At 41.0% G+C, this 22,884-nt stretch overlaps 1 long non-coding RNA gene across 1 annotated transcript in view; it reads right to left on the bottom strand.

The window, feature by feature from the left end:
- Nucleotides 1–442: 442 nt before the first annotated feature.
- Nucleotides 443–22,884, bottom strand: part of LOC132818698 (uncharacterized) — a 105,539-nt gene continuing 83,097 nt past the window's right edge. The window contains exons 2-3 of the long non-coding RNA XR_009645013.1: nt 14,707–15,011; nt 443–541 (exon numbers count right to left, since the gene is read on the bottom strand). This is a non-coding gene — a long non-coding RNA (uncharacterized LOC132818698). The remainder of the gene's footprint in view (nt 542–14,706; nt 15,012–22,884) is intronic.

The raw sequence follows: 22,884 nt of genomic DNA, 5'->3' as shown, positions 1-22,884 counted from the left end.
TCTCAGAATTGTTACAGTTCAAAGATTTGAAAATGTACACAGAGTTCCCCAAATGTACCTGTCTTTTAGACTCAGGTTGACAGAAAATACAGACCAGGTTTCTATATTTAACAACAATTGCAATTTATTACAAGTCATTACACTTTAGTTACAAGGAAACAATTATGAACTATTGGCATGTAACTACTAATTAAAAATCTAATGCATTTAGAAACACAGCATATACACATACATACACACACAGACATACAACCACTATAGATAGAGGAAGGATTGGGATGGCAGTTCAGTGCTTCCTGAAATGACTCATGATTCTTGTGTTGTCTCTTGGTCATTCCTCTCTTGATGCTTTCTTTATTTTGCAAGAAGTAGAGGGAGATTTGTTTAGCAATTAAAATTTACATCAACTGCTGAATTAAATATGAATTTATTTCTTCAGGTTTAAAGTGGATTTCACTGCATAGAAAAGGGAAAGCTTCTGAGCTGATGGAGAATTAAGGGCTTCTCTGTCTCTTGTTCACAGCCCCAGGCTGTCAGCTACCTGAGAACCAAGCAGAAGGCTTTTGTCAAAAATGTCTGGATAGCACAAATGAATCAGCCAATTTTAACAATCAAACCTTTGACTGTACACAACTCATTAGTTCCAGTTTGGCTGCAACCATGCTTTTACCACTGCTTGAACATGTAACTGTGTAAACTGTGCTTACAATGAGTGTCAGGTTAATTGCTTTAAAAATATGTAGCATCCTTCAGCCATCCTTGGGCTTTAAACCAGTTGGTTTATCATTACATCCACAATTAAAAATACAGAAAAAGTAGAAGAGTTGGTCTTAACAACCACACATAGATTTGTATTGAAGTAGGTAAAATACTTATCCCAATTTCTTTAATATTTTAGATGGTCTCTGTCCCTCTCAGTGATTGAATTCTTATTGAAATCACTTTGCTCACCCTGTTAATCTGAAGATAATTTGAGGTTGTAATCTTTATTGCTGTTTCAGATTACCATTGAAAGTGGTAAGATCAGATATTTTGGTTGAACCTGTCCCAGATTAATAAGGCTGGCACCTGATATTAGACTTGAATTTGTCATTACCACTTGTACACTGGGCTATGATTTGACTCAGATCAGTAGTTGGTTCTCCGTTAGCAGTGTTTTGTCAACCAGGACTCTCTGTATGATCATGTTAAATTACATGCTCCCATGACTGATTTGGAGTTTGTGCGCTGCCTATTGATATAAATGCTTACATGCCAAAATATTTGGTCTGGGACATTGATTTTACCAAGGAAAATTTTGGATTTCTCTTTTACTGGAGATTGTCCTACCTCATTTTTTTTTGCATGATCAATTTTTTTAGTCATTTGCTTATCGGTGGTTGGGTCCTGCTTCAGCATATTTTCTGAAAGTAATCTGATTTCTTACAGTAAAGGTATGCAGTTTTAAAAGTTTGACATTATTTGTACCTTTGAGGTTTCTTTGCTCCACTGAGTTAGCAAAGTTTCTGTCCTGCCTGCTGCATTGGCTTACTTAGTATGTCATTTATGTCTTTGCACAAAAAGAAATGAATAGATTCTGCAGATATCCTATGCCAAGATTTATCTTCTCTTTTAAGATGAATCTTGTTTCCTTCTGGAACTCTGCTTCACTTAACATCTGAATGGTTTTCTCTAAAGTCATGTATTTGTTAATAAATCTGAAAAAGGATCATGAGTAATGCCTACAACAATCTGGATTCTTATGAATCGTGAATTTAGGTTACCATAGTTGAATCTCTCCAGTAGCCTATAAAGATCAGTGATTAAATCATCTAAGGTTTCACTTTGATGCTGTACTTTTCTATTGAATCTTGCCCTTGAAGAATTTCATAGGTTCTAAAGTCTAAAGGCTTTCAAAATTTCATTTACCCTGGTTATATACAGAAGTATATTTGTTTTTCAGTTTCTGTCTAACAAGGCAACTGAGAAACAATTCTATACCTCAAGAATTGTATTCTTCAAGATGTCTAATTTTGTGATCTATTTGGCCAATTTTTGAAATGAAATGCTTCTGGCAATATTATTTCTTGTACCAAAGCTCCCTACTGTAATTAAGTATTTTAACTTACATAAATATTTTTATTCAACAGTAATAGTCATTTTCCCACACTTCGCTGCTGTACTCGAGGATTTTCCCATGATTTGCGGTTATAGTGGAGGTTAAGCAGCCAAAATGGAGGGCTTTCCCATTCTTCAGGGCCTTGCTACATTCTCCTTTCCCAAAAGAATATTGGTGTTAGAATTGCAAACATCTTTAAATTGTACAAACCACTTACCTGCTTTAAATAGCTGGGTCAACAATTTTTCAAACTTTCCACTCCTAGAAAATATAAGCTTTTTACACGACCCTCTTAGTTATATTCTATCAAATTTATTTTGTGATATCGGTGCGCTATCATGGTGGCACCTAATCAGAACTATAACTTTCTCAAAAATTCCAGCCCTTACCCTGAATTAATGCACTGCTTGTGTTTTCTCTTTCTGTACAAGGAATTTCTGGTTTTGACTCATGCACTCCTCGATGCCTGAGCACCCACCAGCTAAATTCTGACTTAAGATTGCATCCATAGACCATTACCTTGAGGTGTAACTTCTTCCTTCGTTTTGGAGCAGCGGATGTTTTATGTTTCCGTGGATCTTCTGACAGATGTGAACTTCATTGTGTTGTCCTCTGAATATTCCTCTGAGTTGAGTGCATGGGGTTAGCTGACATCAGCAATGTCTGTTTCTCCAGAGGTTTTTTTAGGCCAGCACCTTGTGTTGTCCCTGTTTTTTCTTGAAAGCTCAAATTTTAATTTATTTTATTTAGCACCATTTTAAATTAATGTAGGCTACTGCTATTCTGTGTGTGTAATTTGTTTCAAGTGTGAATATGAACCTGACTACCTAATAGGCTTGCTTGAGTCTCTCCCCATGACTACTGGCATATGGGGCAGACAAAACACTCGCACATACATTTTCTATTGCTAGTTTTACCTGGCACAGGTTGCCAGTTGTAAAGCTTGAAGAGTATTGCTGACCGAGAGGTTCACCCACTCTGCCATGGAATTTTATGGGTGGGTAATTGACCAGCTCGGTCATATTATAATTACATCTTCTATGACCATGAGGTTTCTGAAGTGAGATTTGAACCTTCTGGCTCAGAGGCAAGGACACTGCATAGTGTGCCCTAAGGCCTTGCTTAATTGACAAGTTGGGAGGAGTAGCATAGATGCATTTAAAGGGAAGCTAAGCAAACACATATGGAAGAAAGTAATAGAAGAATATACAGTTAACGTAAAATGAAGGAAGAGGCTTGTGTGGCTCATAAAATCCAGCATAAAACAATTGGGCTGAATGGCCTGTTTCAGACTTTATGAAGCTATTTGCTGCCTTTAGATTCAAACAATTTTGAATTTATGATATTGTATGGTTATAAAATGGGTCAGGTATAATGAAAACCAACAAAGAAATAAGCAGCGAGTGTGTAACATGTAAATGCTTTAAACAATATCTACAGAATTTGTCAAAATATAAAGGAAGGAGGATTTTTATTACACAGTCAGAATATTTTTTTTAAAAATTGCATGTTTAATCTTCAAATACTAGCAATACTAGGGAAATCTATATACTCTGGTCTATAAATGGGAGAGTGTAGGGCTGAAGGTAAGCTCTAAATGTGATTTGTTGAGAATCCTTAATACAGAATTAAGCATTTGTCTGCAGGTAAGTGAAAATCTGTAAAGGGTTACCAATCTAGTTGTCAACTGTAAGAAAATAATTCATGAATTTGATTTTGAGAAGTTGTCCACTGGCTAGTAAAGGGTTCAAATGCAATATTTTAAAGCAAATCAATAAAATTAGGATGAACAGATAAGGATGAACAAGTGTAGCAGGGATTTTATGAAAGCAGAAAAGGAGAAACAATGCACTTATTTTAAAAGATGAAGACATTATAAGTTAATGTGAATTTATTGAATAACCTTTTCACATTTCAACTTAACAACTTATGGAATGTACTGCCATCTAGTGCAATAAATATTGACAGTGTCATGGCATTTAAAATACCATTTGATAAATCTGAGATACAGCAATGAGTAGAATGACATAAGATGTTGGAGGAGAGATGTATTTTTTCTATATGCATTTTTTCTATACCACTTGATTTTGAAATGAATGACATGTTGCAATTCTTGATTCTTGCTTGTACAAAGTTGCAAAAACCTCACTGCAAGTTATTCACCTTTAACACAATTATTTGTCATTATTTATTCTCACTGCAACAAGTGTTGTTTCTAATTAAAGTATTAAAAATGTTTCCCCAGTTGGTATTACATTTAATAACGTCTTGTGGTCATGCCAGCATCAAAATATAACAATTTATATTAATTATGAGTTTCTGTTAGTACTAATCAGATGTAACAATACTCAAATACTAAACACAACACAAAGAATTCTGGTGTGTGAATAAGTAAAAATGTGTTAATGAGAATTACTGTAATTTTATTTAATACAATAACTATTAGGAGCAAAGTACAAGGTATGAACTTAATATGATAAACAAGATCTATCAAGGTATTTTGAATTCAATTTTAATAGTGTTAAAACCCTCATTGCAGTCTAAGTAGATAATCAATTATTATCATGATACATTCAAGAATATAAGAATGTTATTCATGAGTTCATCTTCATATGAAACCTTTCCTCCAGGCTAACCTATTAGAGACTCATTTAAACTAATTATTGCAATGTTCATGGGCTTTAAGTTAGTCACTGTACAATTACTTTGTGGAATGCTATTTAGGCAACTTGCATGCATCTGGAAGCATTACATTTTAAATTGCTGAAGAAAATGACTGTTATTTACAGCAAGGCTACTGGAGCTTGTCGGCCGTTGCATACTCAGAATCTTTTCCGAACACTAGAGTAATGCTGCTGGAAACGTAAGGTTTCATTAAAGTGGAAACATTTTAACTAAAATAACCATAAGGTACAGAAAGACTCATTCCTAGCTGTGGTTGCAAAAACAAGGTTTCACAAACCATCAGAGAGTGACACGAAAACAAGATTAGCACAGGGAATATTTATTTACCTTAAAATTTTAAAGTGATATCAGTAAGAAATGTATAATTTTTTTGGCTCAAACAAGACATCCTTAGTAATTTATTCTGCTTTAAACTAGGTCTCAAAATATACTATCTTTTAGATAATTGTGGTGTGTCCTCAAACAGCCCCATGTCCTGGAACCAGCCCCATGTCCTTGGCACATACTGCAGCAGTGACTGGTTTATTTAATGAGGCCTACACAAGGATGAAAAACGAACACATAGAACCGAGAGTTGTGTGAATTTTTTGGCAATTGAGTCCTTGGCTAAATATTTAGAAATGGCCAGCCACATATCATTTCAAAGATAAAATTAACAAATTCTATGATTATTTTTTGGCTTGCTGGGGGTGGGGGAAGAAAAACACTGTATAATTTTTATAAAATTTGACATTATGACTGGAAACATTTCACCATTTTATGAATAGAATAACATTGAAACATTTCAGGAAAATGGGCCAACAAATCTCTCTAATTTTAGACATTAATCTGAAATTGTAGCAAAGTTTAGGAGAAAATTGTGAGAAAGCACATTTCTATAAGAGAATGTACATTCAATAAAAAAAATTGGTTTCCTGGTTGGTTTCTAATGCAAAGAAATACTTGTTTGAAATATTTGCTCTTGTATCTCTACACCTCTTTGAATTTTAATCAGAAAGAACCCAAAAAAGGGTTCAATTCAATTCAATTGGATTAGTGAGGTAGTATAGCAATGTAAAGTCTGCAGTGTTTGTTTACATTTAAGATGTTAATTGGCCATGTGGGTGTAACCCAGGACCATGGACTTTAGTCTAAAAACAGCCTGTGGCTACAGTCACATTCTTGCTTTTGACTGACAGCTCTAAAGTCAAACATCTTGGGTCAAACTTTAAATGACTTTATCTCTATATATAAAATAAGGAGACTAGACATTATTTGTCTAAAGTTTTGGTTATTTTGGAAGCATCTTTCAATAAGAAATCTGTTCATTTGACAATCTCATTTGCAGTAGAAAGCAAATCGGCTACAATCTTCTTAAGAACACTGTTATGAATAATAAAAGCAGAGTCATTTTCATAATATGAGGACTCCATTGTTACAATTCTTTCAAAAACAAAATATTATATTACACGGGCAGCACGTTCCTATCACGAGTACTCATTTTTGGCATGTCATTGATTCATGTCAGATGATCCATAAGGTGTTACATAATAATAAATGATCACATCCCTGTAATTAATCAAAATAATAATCAATAAATAGATTTTGGATTAGTGGTGCTGAAATCAACATTTGGGGCAAAAGCCCTTCATCAGGAATATAGGATTATATTGTTGTACTTCATGGTTTAGTGTGTTTTATGTAACTTCGATTAAGTTGAGATAAGACACAATATACAGTGGTAGAGTGTAAACCTGGAACTATGCATACAATAAGATATAGGAATACAATGAGGCCACTCAGCCCATCGAATATGGTCTGCCATTCAATCATGAGCGACATGTTTCTCATCCACATTCTCCAGTCTTCTTGCCTTTGATCCCATTACTATGAACCTATCTACTTCTGTCTTCGATAGACTCAATGACTTGGCCTCCACAGTCTTTTATGGCAATAGTTTTCACAGAGTCACCACCCTCTGGCTGAAGTAATTCCTCCTCATCGCACTTCTGAAAGGTCATCCCTTCACTCTGAGGAAGTACCCTTGAATCCTAGCCTCTCTAACTAATTAATACATCTTCTCTATCTTCACTCTTATCAAGGTCTCTCAATATTTTGTAAGTTTCAGTCAGATCCCTTCCACTCCTTCAACTCATTGAGTACAGATCCAAGTTCTTACCTCTCCTCATATGACAAGCCCTTTATGCCCAGAACCATTCTTGTAAACCTCCTCTGGACCCCCTCCAAGGCCAACACATCCTTCCTTGAATATGTGGCCCAAAACTGCTCATAATATTCCAAGTATAATACACCAGAGCCTTCTATAGCCTCAGCAGTACATCTTGTATTCTAGTCATCTTGAAGTGAATGTGTTCACTGCATTTACCTTGCTAACCACCAGCTAAACCTGCATATTAACCTTCAGAGAATCCTGAACTAGGACTTCCAAGTCTTTTTGTGCTTCAAATTTCTGAAGCCTTTCTCCATTTTGAAAATAGTCTGTGCCTCTATTCCTCCTTCCAAAGTGTATAACCTCACACTTCCTCACAGTGTATTCCATCTGTTGCTTGTTTGCTCAGTCTCCCAGCTTGTCCAAGTCCTTCTGCAGCCTCCCCACTTCTGTCTCTCCACCCATCTTTGTGCCATCTGTAAGCTGAGCAACAATGTCTTCAGTTCCTTCATCCAGATCATTAATGTAGAATGTGAATCCCTACTGAACTCTACTATTCACTGGCTGCCCATCCTGAAAAAGACTCCTTTATCCCTACTCTCTGCCTTCTGCTTGTCAGCCAGTCCTCCATCCATGTATATAAGATACTGGTTGGACCTCAGCTGGAGTGCAGTGTTGTTCTAGGTGCCACACAATACAAGGACCTAAATATATTGGGGTGAGTAAAGAAGAAGTTTATGAGAATGGTTCCATGGATGAGAAACTTCAATTATGAGCAAAGATTAGAGTGTTTGGGACAGTTTTCTTTGGAGAAGAGAAGGCTAATAGGTGATTTGATAGAAGATTTAAAAATTGTGAGGTATCTGGTCAGAGTGGATAGCGGTAACACTATTGGCACTTGTAACTGAATTGAAAAGCAAAGGGAAAACCAAAGTTTTAAAATCTGTTGCAAAAGATGTCAGGAGTACGGTCACTTTTGGGCCTGACTTTGAATGAGGCAATACTACAGTCAAGAGCTGTTCATGTTTAAATAAAGGGTGGCTTGGTGGCAGGATACCCAGTCTCTGTGGAGTTATTTCAGACAGGGGTGGTCACCTAGATTGACAGGTTGAGCCTGCTAGCCACTCTTTGAAGCATTGCCTGTGTCCTCCTTCATCCTCATGTGAATCCCAAGTGCACAATGCAAATTTAAAATAGCTGCCACCATATTCGGAGTGGGTGGATTAAGTGCTTTATCTTTTGTCTGAGGTTGTGAGTTCTACTTGTAAACATAGGAAGTCTCTTTAAGGGGTAATTGGATTAATCTGGCACTTGCACAGGATAGGTTAAAGACATCCAAGATCATATAATCCCGACAGTGTGGGAGCAGGCCATTCAGCCTATTGATTCCATGTAGACCCTCTGAAGAGCATCCTATTCAGACCAACCCCTTTGCCCTATCTCTGTAATCCTGCATTTCCATGGCTAATCCAGCTAGCCTACACATCCTTGGATGTTACAGGCAATTTAGTATGTCCAAGCCACCTAACCTGCACATCATTGGACTGTATTCTCTGTGAACTGCATCTGTATTATCCATGTGAACTGTGTGCAGTGACCATTTATGTTGAGTACAAATCCTGCCCACAAGTTACCTTGACCATGTCACTAGTCTTTACAAATTGATCGTAGTCATCTTTGTGAAGTAGAAGGGATTACAAGGAACCTTCAAAGTAACTGCTGCAGGTCACAATTCACAAGGATGATCCTCCATGGCTGCGCAAGGACACAGAGCTGCTTTCCTCTCACTATTTGTCAATGTGCTACACTCAAAGGCAATGTGAGGTTTGGGAGTGATGGGGTCAACATTTTAGTAATCCTTCCACATTTACAAATTCCTCCTGTATTTGTGTGTCATGTATTGTACTGCATACATTGTAATAAAATCACTGTGTCAAAGATCCATGACAGTCCTTATCAGAGTGCTCCATGAGGCACTCTTTTGAAGACTATTGTTTATGTTTTGTAAAGGAGAAGTTCGGTAGATATATCTTGACTAACCTTGATCGATTGCAACAGAGTAAGACACTCCAGCAGAACTCCTCTGCTTGCCTGTGCCTTTTCCTTTTACTTTCTTTTTTCCCAGATGATAAAATGTAGCGCTGGAAAAAGCACAGCAGGTCAGGCAGCATCAGAGAAGCAGGAGAGTCAACATTTTGGGCAAGAGACTGCGGTTGTCCTTCCCCAACCCTCACCAACATTTTGTATTATTTCAATTCTGTAACAACATTTAAAGTAGCCGTACTTAGGTACCCTGTACCTAAAATGGCGCCGAAAGGCGACATTACAAACTTCTCACTACACTCGTTTAAGTGCACGTGACTGTAAAGGCTGTTCATATCCATATTCAGTTTACAGTAACCCTTTATATCTCAGGCACATTATGCAGTGAGATTCACAAAACGGACAAGAGTCGGGGAAGATCCGACACAACTTTATTGAACATCTTATCAAGGAAATCAATATTTTCCAGTCTCTACTAGTGCACTTTAAATAAACTCTATGAAACTCTGTCAACACTTCATGGGACTCTTCAGCAAACACTCTGTAATCTTGAAGTAACCAGTCTCAAATCTACACTAGCTATTTATTTCTGACAAGCGCCTCCAAGCATTCTCTACACGTACCTAACATTGTAATTGTATTTTTGTCTAAAAAGACTGGTAATACCTGGTCAATAAGGCCAGCACAGATTGTTCCTCAGCCTTTGAGTGTTGGCTAATGTCTTAGGATCTGCGGTCCTTGATTTAGGTCTGGATCTGGTGTTCAGTTCATCTCATGAAGGTGGTCTTCTGGGTCTGGTCAGTCTGATAATGCTCACCATGAGGTACAAGGTGCTTGAGATGCTGTGCAGTTCGGCCATTATCCAAAGGTATTTTAGATTAGATTACTTAGATTACTTACAGTTTGGAAACAGGCCATTCAGCCCAACAAGTCCAAACCGACCCGCCAGAGCGCAACCCACCCAGACCCATTCCCCTACATTTATCCTTCACCTAACATGATGGGAACACTACGGGAAATTTAGCATGGCCAATCCACCTAGCCTGCACATTTTTGGACTGTGGGAGGAAACCGGAGCACCCGAAGAAAACCCATGCAGACACGGGGAGAATGTGCAAACTCCACAGTCAGTCGCCTGAGGCGGGAATTGAACCCGGGTCTCTGGCGCTGTGAGGCAGCAGTGCTAACCACTGTGCCACCGTGCCACCCAGAAGAGACATTGTCAAAGAAGGTGCAAAAATAGAATGAGTTTGGGCTCCAGGTTGTCCCTTTCACCCTTTGCTCTTGTCCCTTCTCGGAAGATTTCGTGGCCTATGCCTAAACTAGGACCAGTCGTTGGCAAGAAGATCCAAAGTGGTGACTACTTTCCATATTTGGAGGTCACAAACCTTCAACTGTAGAGTGCTATCTGTGGCACACTATGCCTCTGGCCTTCTACTGAGCTGAGTGCCACCAAGTCTGTGTAACATTCCTTTAGCGAGGGGGGTTTGGGGTGGTTTATTTACAGAATAATAAAAAATGGGAGGGAGTCACAGACTGGAATCTAATCGAGGGGTTCAGGGTGGTTAATATTGATCCTGGGAAGTAGCAACAACAGTTCTTTCTGAAACAATGTGGACATTAGCAATTGCAGGCCTGCCTGCTTTTAGCGAGCAAGGTGGGGAGGGTGGGGGGGGAGGGGATGTTGTGGTGGTGGTGGTGGTTGATTCCCTGAGGCCTATCTGCAGGAACACTGTTTGTTCCACTCTGCAGTTTGCAAATGGTAGAGTCCGGCTAAGTTTAAACTACTTCGCTTCCACATTTTGAGTTTTTAATCCATGCTCATTAAAAAAACTGCCAACATTTCTGGAACAACCCTGGAGGTCTTGGGTCACCTGGGTGAATGTCTGTGTTAAAACAATCCAAGACTAAGCTCACTGTCTTGGTTGTTCTCTACAGGATGGTTACTTTTTCAACTTTCAACATTCCCTTAAAAGGACCAATGACATCTATCTCAACTCCTTTCGTTCTGAATGATCTAGTTTGAAGAGAAACATCACATTTTAGGGCTGCGGAGCAGCTTTTGTGGTCACGTTGCAAAACAGCAAAATTAGTGCATTCCTTATAGACATATTTATGATGTGGCCACACAGCAACTCAAGCAATTTTCTTCAGCCCATTATCAGTTGCAGTATTCAGTCTGGATGCACTAACGTTATGAAAGAAAAAACATGAACTGCTATTTCTCCGATATTGAATAATAAACCACATTCATGAATTGATATCTTTTAGTGTGCAGACATGTATTCTATTGATCAGAAGATGGGAAGTGAAAGAAAATGAGAAAAGAGGGTGTAAATATAAGTAGGTCTGCTGCTCATGCAAACAGACAGCAATAACATGGACAGAAATAATATGACTGATTTATTTATATTTTTCATAAGCCCATTTCAAATTGCTCGCATCTGTACAGCTGTTTGCTAACCCACAGAATACCTGAAAGCATTTTACAGCCAATTACATATTTTTAAATTAGAAAAGGCTAGGAATACTCAGCAGATCTATTCTTTCTGTAGAGAACAAAAAATGGTGCCTAACCGTCTATATTTCACAGAGTCATAAAGAATCCAAAATCTCTAAAATTGGTGAACGTGACCCCAATCCAAAACTCCCATTTCTAACAGCTCCAATGTTTGCTGGATGTTTCAGTAAACATATCTGCTTAGAGTCATAAAGTCATAGAGATGGTTAGCATGGAAACAGACCCTTCGGTCCAATTCGTCCATGCTGACCAGATAACCTAAACTAATCTAGTCTCATTTTCCAGCATGTAGCCCATATCCCTCTAAACCCTTGCTATTGATATACTCATCCAGATGCATTTTAAATGGTGTAACTGTACCAGCCTCCACCACTTCCTCTGGCATCTCATTCCATACACGCAACACCCTCTGCATTAAAAATTGGCCCCTTAGGTCCTTTTTGAAGTTTCCCCCTCTCACCCTAAACCTATGCCCTCTAGTTCTGGATTCTCCCATCCCAGGGAAAATAGCTTGCCTATAAGGTCACCCCTCAGTCCTCTTAGGCCTGCTGACCTGGAGGCATTGAATCTGGAATTATCCTCGGACTGCCTGTTCCAAATCTGAGAAGGTCATTGAAGCATTTCCATAACTGCACCTCCTCAGTATTCCCCTTGTACTTGCCCACATTAGCCATTTCCAGCATGCACTCTTAGTAAGTCTTGTAAGTTTTCTGATGTTTCTTGCCCAGAACAGAATGGTTTGTCTCTCTGTCAGTGCTTCTAGCAATGCCTCAAAAAATAGAGGAGTGGGGTGAGGGGTGGATGGTGTTAGTGGTGTGGGGTTGGGTGGAGGGGTGGAGGTTGCTGCTATGGGGTGAGCCTTCTCTTTCACTGCTCTTTGCTCCACATTTTCCTCCATCTCATCAGCAATGACCACTGCTTGCACTTTACATTGGACATGGTGTGTCTAATGGGCATCTCGTTCCCAAGTGCACTACCAATCATTGAACAGTGAATACAACACAAGGCCAATCAGCTGATTTACATGATGCATGTGCAAGCTGACATGGTGTGACATGGACATAAAATAGTGACAACACTGGGGTTCTGACCCCAGAATGGGATTCCCACCTTATATCCCTAAGTACTATCGGCTGATATCTGTGGCTACTTTCTCTGTTCTATTCCTCATGGTCATTGTATCCATTTGAACCCCTCTAATTATAACTTTCTTTTCAAATTAAATGCAAAAGCTAATCAACTATTTTTTTTAAAAAGCAACCGTTAACCTTAATATTCCACACAATATTATGATGAAAGTCATAAATACATGGAATACACTTGATGTGCTGGTTAGTCTTTGTCTGTCTATCACTTCCGAACATTCCTATGCTCAAAATATTCTGACTTGAACTCCAGGTCTATCTCAGAGAAGTGGCTTACGTCAAATTCTATGCAGTTTGATGTTACCTCATTTTTATATCGAATTTTACCTCTAAATCATTCAACAATCATGCATGAATCTTATTAATGTTATAATTTCCACAGAATTGATTGCGTGTTCTGTACATCTCAATTGTTTAGAACAAGAATTAATTACAACATTTTTACTTCAACATAACCACTCACTTCTTTTTACAGACAACTTGTTTTTATTTTAAATGCCATTCTCTAGTCCCACTATTGTAGCTCTTTTATCTACATCCTGCATTTCGTTCGTCTGATGAAATTGTTGACACACTGATGGGAAATTACATGCCAAACCTTATCAATAGCTAGCAGCAAAGTTTAGTCAGATGGTGAACCAAAATAATCTTCATAGACGAAAATGAATACTTCACTTTGGCTGAATTTTCACATTCTTTTTGCATAGTGTTTTCTCAAGTGAGATTCATAGTGCCTGATCTGTGGGAGCTGTAGCCACTTTGCTCATGCAATCTTCCAGTCTGTATATCATTAATTATTGTCACTGGCATCCACAGTGCGCTTGTCATGGAATCTTGTGGCAGCAGTGGTCGAAGTGCTCACCACTGCCAGGGATATTTGCAGTCCACATCACTGACATTATATTTAAACCCAGCTCCACATTTCAGGCACTGCTAGCCAGGAACTGCCTGTCATGGTGTGTGGCCCCACCATAATCATTGAGGACATGGCCCCAAGAGACAAATTAGCTCCTCATTTCACAGAGGTAAGGTTCTCATGCATGGAGTGGTGGAGAATAGGGCACAGCTTTATTGAGTTGATCAGCAAAGGAGGCTATGCCACCAGAGCATCTACCTCATTGCTGCCCTCTGCACAGCCTATTCACTCACTGAGGTACATCACTATCTCTCCTGCTCCTTCATCGTCATTAACCTCTCTACCACCAAATTTCAGCATAGTCAATCCCACCCTTTGTACCATTGCAGGAAAAATTGGTCACCCTGTCCCCCTCCTCCTGGTCTGATTCCTCCAAGCACCCTGATTGACAGATGGACAGATTGAACCTGGTTGCCAAAGTAAAAATCATCTGTAATTGGTGCAAGAGCTGCTCACTTCACGCCTTGGACCATGTAACAGCATTCAGTGTTAAAGATGGCCACACTCTATGCTCTCAATGTTGTAGTTGGGCTGGACAGACATTAGCTTGCGCAGCTGATAAAGAAAAATCAACATATATTAACAAATGTGAAAATGTGTTTCTCAGTGCACCCCAGGGTTCCACAGGTGAGGTCCAGTGGATCCCATGGTCTTGAAGGTTTGATCAGGGAGCCCCAAGGCATATTTTCTGTAGAGGGCCCAAACACATTGACTACATGCTGGCCAGAGGCAGGGTCTGCCTCCCACAGGGCTGAGGATGGCAAGTGGGGTAGAGGTGGAAGGTTTGACTACCACTGCACTGTCCTGAGAGGAGATCTCTGAGGGGTGGGCCTAATGTGGGTTTTCCTCTGGTTTGGTGCTGACAGGTGCTGCCCATCTCCTTGTAGGAGACAACATCTGGAGTGAGGTAAAAGTTCCTTACCTCCCTGCAGCCCCCCTCCCACCCCACCCCATTGCTTGTATCAATGGTTAAAGCGATGGAGTGCAGGCTCATGTGTGTATCAAGCAGACTCTGAGACAGAGAGATATTAATGTGCCTGAGGCAGCAGAGTCCCAACTGTACCACAGCAGCTCTGCAACCTTTGTATCAGGTTTCCCAGTGCTCTTGCTGCTCCTGTACAGGTCAATAAAGTCACCAAGTGCCCATACCTTAGGGTCCCCTCCTGTCTGGTGCTCAGAAGGTGCCTGGTCTCTGGTAATCCTCTGAGTGCAAACCAAGTTGTCCATTTCTTCCTGAACCAGCTGTGGAGACATCGCAGTGAAGTGCTTGCCATCAGGTGCGCCCGATTCTAACCTCATGACAATACTCACTGAGGTGTCAGTGTCAGAGCAGCTGGGTGGAGTTGGGGGAGGGTACAGAAAGCAACCCTGCTGGTACTTCCACAGAGATATCTTCCTCAAAGGGTGAGGAGGGGATGTGTTGCAATGAGAGAGCATGGAGATCCCACTGGTATCTGCAGGAAACAAAGAGACCATGTGTCATGGCCAAGGTGTGGCATAATAATAACAATATTACATTGATAGCGATGGTAATGAGACAGCATCACAACTGGAGACATTGTTTCATGCTTAGTTGCTGGGACTTGGATGGGACTGGTTCCAATCCACACCAATGAGAAACAAAATCCTCTTTCTTTCGAGGGCGAGGAACCAAATGCTGGGCACCCATCACCTGTCCTGGCTCTCTCAGCCCTTTTTTAGATTAGATTACTAACTGGAAAAAGTACCCTGCTACCCTGCAAGTCCACACCGACCCGCCGAAGCGCACCCACCCAGACCCATTCCCCTACATTTACCCTTTCACCTAACACTACGGACAATTTAGCACGGGCAATTCACCTAACCTGCACATTTTTGGACTGTGGAAGGAAACCGGAACACCTGGAGAAAACCCACACAGACACAGGGAGAATGTACAAACTCCATACAGACAATCATCTGAGGCAGGAATTGAACCCGGGTCTCTGGCACTGTGAGGCAGCAGTGCTAACCACTGGGCAGTAGGTGGAAAAATGGGTGACACAGTTGTTGTGCTAGCGCAGGTGGGAGTGACGTGGTGCTGTACCTAAACAGAGTGAGTAGGCAACACAGAGGGCATGCAGGGTTAATGCTGCAGGGTAGCAAAGAGTGAGAGAGTATGAGATAGCAGAGAGAAGATAGTGGCAGCCACTCTACACAGCAGAGAGGTTATTGATCTGCTTTCTCTGCTGCCAAACATTTCTCTAGATGGTGGGAACCCACACTGACTTAAAGGGCAACCTGGTAGGGTTTGGTAGCATGACTTCCTCTACCAGTCCTGGAGAAAAAGGCAGCCCTACTCTGTACTGCCCCAACCAGCAGGACCTTACCTTCAAAATGCAGCACCAATTTTGCCTTGTCTGCCATGCCCAGCCGTGCAGGACAGCTACAAAGTGCCAGCAATGGACTTGCAGCACAACAGTCTTTTAAATGTGGTGCTGGCATCAAGAATCCCAGGATGGCCTGGCAGTGGTTAGTACATCAGCCTATAACCTGTTGTGATTGGGTGAATCAGGCTAGCAATCTGACAAATGGGGCACACCGGGACATGACACCTTGATATTGAGCACATTCGGGAAGGTTGCAATGGAAGAAAACTCACTGAACCTCATGGAGATTAGATGATTTCTTGATATGACAGTTTATACAATACTTACAAGAAGCTTTTAATCATCGTTAACTAATGAAAAGGTGTGATTGTTTTGCATGACGTTAAGAATCAAAATAGCTGTTATTTCCTCAGAAGTTGAAAATCTGACAGCAACATCCATTGAAAGACTTCAAAATACCGCAGTCTGGGAAATGCACTTGTTCACGTGAGATGAAGTGCACACAACTGATCTATTTCTGAAATTTGCGACTTTATTTTCTTATTTTGTCTGTGCTACTCTGAAAAGGTTAGATGGACAATTTTCATAACTTCATACGATATAGCAACAGAATAGGTAATTCAGCCCATTGAGTCTGCTCCGCCAATCAATCATGGCTGATATGCTCCTCACCCCTATTTTCCTGCCTTTGCCCCATAACCCTTTAACCCATCGCCAATTAAAAATCTGTCTAACTCCTCCTTAATTTACTCAGTGTCACAGCATCCTCCACACTTTGGGGAAGCAAATTCCACAGATTCACAACCCTTTGGGAGAAGTACTTTCTCCTCAACTCTGTTTTAATTTGCTACCCCTTTTCCTAAAACTATGACCTCTCATCCTAGAATGCCTCACAAGAGGAAGCATCCACTCCACCTCTACTTTATCCATACCTTTTATCATCTTGAACACCTCAGTTTGAACTCCCCTCATTCTTCTAAATTCCAGAGAGTATAGGCCTAAACTGTTTAATCTCTCTTCAGATGACAAACCTCTCATCTCTGGGATCAAGGTAGTGAACATCCTCTGAACTGCCTCCAATGCCTTATTTATTCCTCAAATAAGGGGGCCAAAACTGTGCACAATATTCCAGGCAAGGTCTCACCAATACCTTGTATAGTTGCAACAATACTCCCTTACCTTTACATTCTATTTCTTTAGTTATAAAAGCCAACATTCCATTCACTTTCTTTATTATTGGCTATAGCTGCATGCTAGTTTTCTGTGACTCATGAATAAGGACACCCAGATCCCACTGCATCAGAGCACTCTGAAGTCTCTCTCCATTTAGATAATAGGGCGCCTTCCCATTTTTCCCAAATTGAATGACCTCACACTTATCCACAGTAAACTCCATCTGCCACATTTTGGACCACTCTCCTCACCTATCTACATCCATTTGTAAGGTACTTATTTCCACATTACAATTTACCATCCCACCTATTTTTGTCTCATCCACAAATGATTCCTGATGAAGGGCTTATGCTCGAAACTTCGAATTCTCTATTCCTGAGATGCTGCCTGGCCTGCTGTGCTTTGACCAGCAACACATTTGCAGCTCATCCACAAATTTGGCAAGAGACCCTTTTATTCCTGTATCCAAGTCATTAATGTATCTTTACAGTCTTCGTCTATGATTATATTTGTGCAAGAGTACACATTCCACTAAGATTGTTCAGCCATTTCATGCCGGCACTGGCAGTCTGCCACCTGCTGTGACTTATTTGAGGAAAAGACACAACAGAAACAAGCTAGAACATTAAAAGAAGGGTGTCAGGGTTCCATATTCTTGGTTGCTCAGAAATTCGAGATTTATGTACAAAGACATTGTTTGATGAACAGAGGAACAAATACTATTCTGAGGCATAAATTTAATTGGAATAAATGTGGGCAAAAAGCACTTTTACAGAGAGTAGAATAATTGGGTTTTGGAATTTATTAGTGCAGTGTTGAAGCAAAGAATCTGTTGTCATTTAAGACTGAATTATTGTAGCGATTGAAGGAAAGCACAATAAACAGTGTAGAAGCATGGAATTCATACTAATGTTCACATGATGGATAAATACCTACCAGGGCCTTCTTGGGTTAAATAGCATGTTTCCAAGTTGTAAATACCACATGATTAATACCAAATGTATTGGGGAAATATTTTCTGGTGGCACTGCAAACTTCAATCATCATAGAATCCAGTTTGTAAGTTTGCTCGCTGAGCTGGCAAGTTTGTTTTCAGACATTTTGTCACCATACTAGCTAACATCATTTGTGAACATCCAGTGAAGTGCTGGTGTTCTGTCCTGCTTTCTGTTTATCTGTCTTGGTCAGTTAGGTTGGTTATATCATTTCCAGTTCTTCTTCTTAAAGGTTGATGAATGGGGTCCAAATCAATGTGTTTATTGATGGAGTTCTGGTTTGAATGCCAGGCCTTTAGGTATCCCATGCATCTCTCTGTTTAGCCTGTCTCAGGGTAGATGTGTTGTTTCAGTTGAAGTGGTGTCCTTCTTCCCCTGTGTGAAAGGATACTGGTGATAGCTGGTCATGTCTTTTGGTGGCTAGTTGGTGTTTGCGTATCCTGATGGCTAGTTTTCTGCCTGTCTGTCCGATGTAGTGTTACAGTCCTTGCAGGGTATTTTGTAAATGACATTTGTTTTGCTGGTTGTTGGTACAGGGCCTTGTAGGTTCGTCAGTAGCTGTTTCATGTGTTGGTAGGTTTGTGGGCTACCATGATGCTAAGGGTTTGGAGTAGTCTGATAGTCACCTCTGAGACATCTTTGATGTATGGTAGTGTGGCTAGCGCCTCTGGGCATGTTGTGTCTACTTGTTTGGGTTTGTTGTTTAAGAATCGGCGGATGTGTTTATTGGGTACCTATTCTTCTTGAATACGCTGCATCGGTATTTTTCTTCTGCTGTTCATAGTTCCTGAGTGCTGCAGTATGTTGTGGTCTGTTTAACTAATGTCCTGATACAGCTCCATTTGTGGATGTTGGAATGATTGCTTCTGTAGTTAAGTATCTGGTCTGTGTGTTGCTTTCCTGTGGACATTGATCTGCAGTTCTCCATTAACTGTTTGTTCCACTATGACATCTAGGAAGGGGAGCCTGCTGTTGTTCTCCTCCTCTTTTGTGAAATTTATGCCAATAAGGATCTGGTTGATGATGTTGTAGGTTTCCTCTAATTTATTCTGTTTTGTGATGATAAAGATGTCATCCTTGTAGGAGACCCTAAGTTTGGGTTGGATAATGGTGAGGGCTGTTTGTTCGTGTCTCTGCATTACTGTTTCTGCTAAGAACCCTGATATTGATCCCATGGGTGTTCCAATGATTTATTTGTAGGTCTTGTCATTGATGGTGAAGTGGATGGTGAGGCACAGGTCTACTAACTTGAGGATGCTGTCGTTGCTGATGATGTTTGTGCTGTCTGGTGTTTGTGTCCTTGGTTTGTCTAATAATGAGGTCAGTGTTTCTTTGGCCAGGCTAATGTTAATGGATGTGAATAGGCCTGTTATGTCAAAGGAGGCCATTATTCCATCCTCTTCTATTTTGGTGTCTTTGATGATGTTCAGGAATTCTTGTGTGGAGTGGATGGAGTGGCATGAGTCTTTTACTAGGTATTTCAGTTTTCGATGGAGTTCCTTTGCTAGTCTATATGTCAGTGTGCCAGGGAGTGAGACAAAGGGTCTGAGGGGAGCATTTAGTTTATGTATCTTAGGTAATCTGTAGAAGTGGGGTGTGTTGGATCCATCACGTTTCATTTTCTGGAGATGTCTTGTTATTTTGGTCTGATTTATGAAGCTTCTTCAAATTAGCTGTGATATAGTTTTCTAGCTGTGGAGTCAGGTTTATTGTCACCTGTCGATAAGTGTCAGTATCTGTGAGCAGTGAGTTCACCTTTTCAATGCATTGTGTTCTGTTTAGGATGATGGTCATTCGCCCTTTGTCTGCAGTTAGGATTACAATGTTTCTGCCTTTTCTGAGTCCTTCTAGTACTTTCTTTCCCTGTGTGTTGAGGGTGTTCCCTTCCTCCTTCCTCTTAGTGTTGGTGCAACTGTCTGTCTGATGGTCTGCTGGGTTTCTTCTGACCCATCCAGACACACCCAGACCCACCATCCTGCCCTATCCCTGTAACAATGCATTCCCATGGTTAATCCACCTAGCCTGCACATCTTTGGACTGTTGGAGGAAACCCATGCAGGCACGGGTAGTACGTGTAAACTCTACACAAACAGTCATCCAAGGCTGGAATCAAACCAGGGTCCCTGGTGCTGTGAGGTAGCAGTGCTAACTACTAAGACACTGTGCTGTGTTAATTTATAACTGATCATATAATTTACAAGAGCAGTCAATGGCAAGAAAAGAACAGTGGGCAGAAGCTTAAAGGGGACTGAACAATGTCAGATATAGTGAGATTTATGTCAGATTCAGATGAGAAATCCAGAGAGACCCATTTTGACATCAGGAGTATCTCAAAATGGGAGCAGGCAGGCAAATGAGAGAATAGTCAGCTCCATCAGTCGATATGTTATGTCTTATGAACAAAAGGTAGCAGCCATTTGGTGCCAATGTTTTTAAGCCTTTATTTTTATATTGGAGGTGGGAATAGCAGACAAGACCTGCATTTATTGCTCAGTCCTAATTGTCCCTTGAATTGAGTAGCCTGCTAGGCCATAACTACCAGGACTACACCTCCCGCCCAGTACCCTGCAAGAACTCCATCCCATTCTCCCAATTCCACTGCCACCCCAGCATCTGCTCAGACAAGGAGACATTCCACTCACAAGCATCCCAGATATCCAGCCATTTTGAACAACGTGCTTTTCCTCCCTCCACCACACCGCCTCCATTCTCTGCTCCACTGCTCTAAACTCCCCCCAATGCAATAAAGACATAGTCCCCCTTGTCCTCACCTACCACCCCACCAGTCTCCACATCCAATGCATCATCCTTAAACACTTCGGCCAACTCCAAATTTACTCCACTACCAAGAACATCTTCCCCTCCCCAACCCTCTCTGCCTTCCACAAGGATAGCTCTCTTTGACAGTCATTAGTTTGCACCACTCTCCCAATCCTCCCCCCTTCCCCCAAGACTCCAGGTATCTTCACTTGCAACCAGAAAAAATGCAAAACCTGCCAGTATACCACCCACCTCACCTCCATCCAGGGCCCCACACAGTCCTTCCAGGTGAGACAAAGGCATATCTGCATCTCTTCCAACCTACGGTGGCACAGTGGTTAGCACTGCTGCCTCACAGTGCCAGGGACCTGGGTTCAATTCCCGCCTCAGGCGACTGACTGTGTGGAGTTTGCACGTTCTCCCCGTGTCTGTGTGGGTTTCCTCCGGGTGCTCCGGTTTCCTCACACAGTCCAAAGATGTGCGGGTCAGGTGAATTGGCCATGCTAAATTGCCCGTAGTGTTAGGTAAGGGGTATATGTAGGGGTATGGGTGGGTTGCGCTTCGGCGAGTCGGTGTGGACTTGTGGGGCCGAAGGGCCTGTTTCCACACTGTAAGTAATCTAATCTAATCTAGTTTACTGCATCAGGTGCTTCCAATGTGGTCTTCTCTACATTAGGGAGACCAAATGTAAACTTAGGGAATGGCTCACCGAGCATCACAACTGGGTCAGGAGGGGCTGATCGGACCTCCCAGTCACCACCCATTTCAATTCCCTTAACCATCTTCTTTCCGACATGACCATCCTTGGCCTCCTCCATTGCCATAACAAACCACAGCGCAAATTAAAGGAACAACATCTCATCTTCCACCTGGGCAGCCTACAGCTTGGAGGACTCAAAATTGAGTTCTGCAATTTCAAATAACTTCCCTCCCCATTCCCCCGACTCCCTTCCTAGCCCCTGCCCCTTCCTCCACTCCTCCCTGCCACCAATCAGATTCATTCCTCCCATTGACCAACCAGGTCATAGCCTCTACCTGTCTTCACCTATCCTCTCTTCACCACTGAGCCCCTGCCAGCCCCGTTACCTGCAGCTCCTCCCAGTCCTGAAGAAGGGTTACACTCAAAACGTCAACTTCTCCACCTCCTGGCTTGCCATGTTCTTCAGCCTCCTGCGTGTCTATATTGGATTCCAGCATCTGCAGCTTTTTTTCTCTAGGCTATTTCTGAGAGCAGTTAAGTGTCAACAACATTGATATGGGCCTGGAGTCACATATGGCCAGATTAGGTAACCATGGGCAGAATTCCTTCTTTGATAGTCATTAATGAATCAGAGGGCTTTTGTAATAATTTTTGATAACTGCCTGGTCATCTTCACTGAGGCTTATCATGTATTCCAGGTTTATTTGTTAAATTTTAATTCCATCATCTGCAGTGGTGGGATTTGAAGCCTCATGCCTAGACCATTAGCTTGAGTCTCTGGATTACAAATTCAGTGATATCACCGCAATGCCATCATCACCCATTTCTGCACAAGTGCCATGAGAGAGGAAATATGAATGGGCTGAGAGGACATTCAGTAGATAAAGGGGACATTTGTCCATTCATCAAAACATGTTCTTTCCTTTGGTCTATAGAAGAAAGAACCCAAAACAACAGAGCAAAGGCAAAGTTAGATCAAGGAATGTGCCAATATATGAGTTTTTTTTTAACCTGGTTAGTATCCTTTGTAAGTAAGTGTTGTATCTTCCCTTACCCTTGGAGTGTTTATCTCAAATGCAATAATTCCAGCAGCAATGTTCTATCAGTTTAAACAAAAAATATTATACATTTTTGCACAATTCCTCAGAATTTAAGGTGTAATGTCAAACTTACTTGTTCACAATTGCACACTTTCAAACACAAAAATTAGCTACAGGTAAAAGTATAGCCTGTTCCAAATTTCAGTTAAGTCAGGCTTTGGTTCATGATCCCGTGTCTTTTATTGCGGGCTTGATTTCTTGAATGAAGCTGATGCTTTAAAATTCAAATGAAAGTCTTGCAAAGTGAAAGG

This window comes from Hemiscyllium ocellatum, chromosome 1 (genome assembly GCF_020745735.1).
Source record: "Hemiscyllium ocellatum isolate sHemOce1 chromosome 1, sHemOce1.pat.X.cur, whole genome shotgun sequence".
NCBI lineage: Eukaryota > Metazoa > Chordata > Chondrichthyes > Orectolobiformes > Hemiscylliidae > Hemiscyllium > Hemiscyllium ocellatum.
This window is presented reverse-complemented; position numbering and strand designations above follow the sequence as displayed.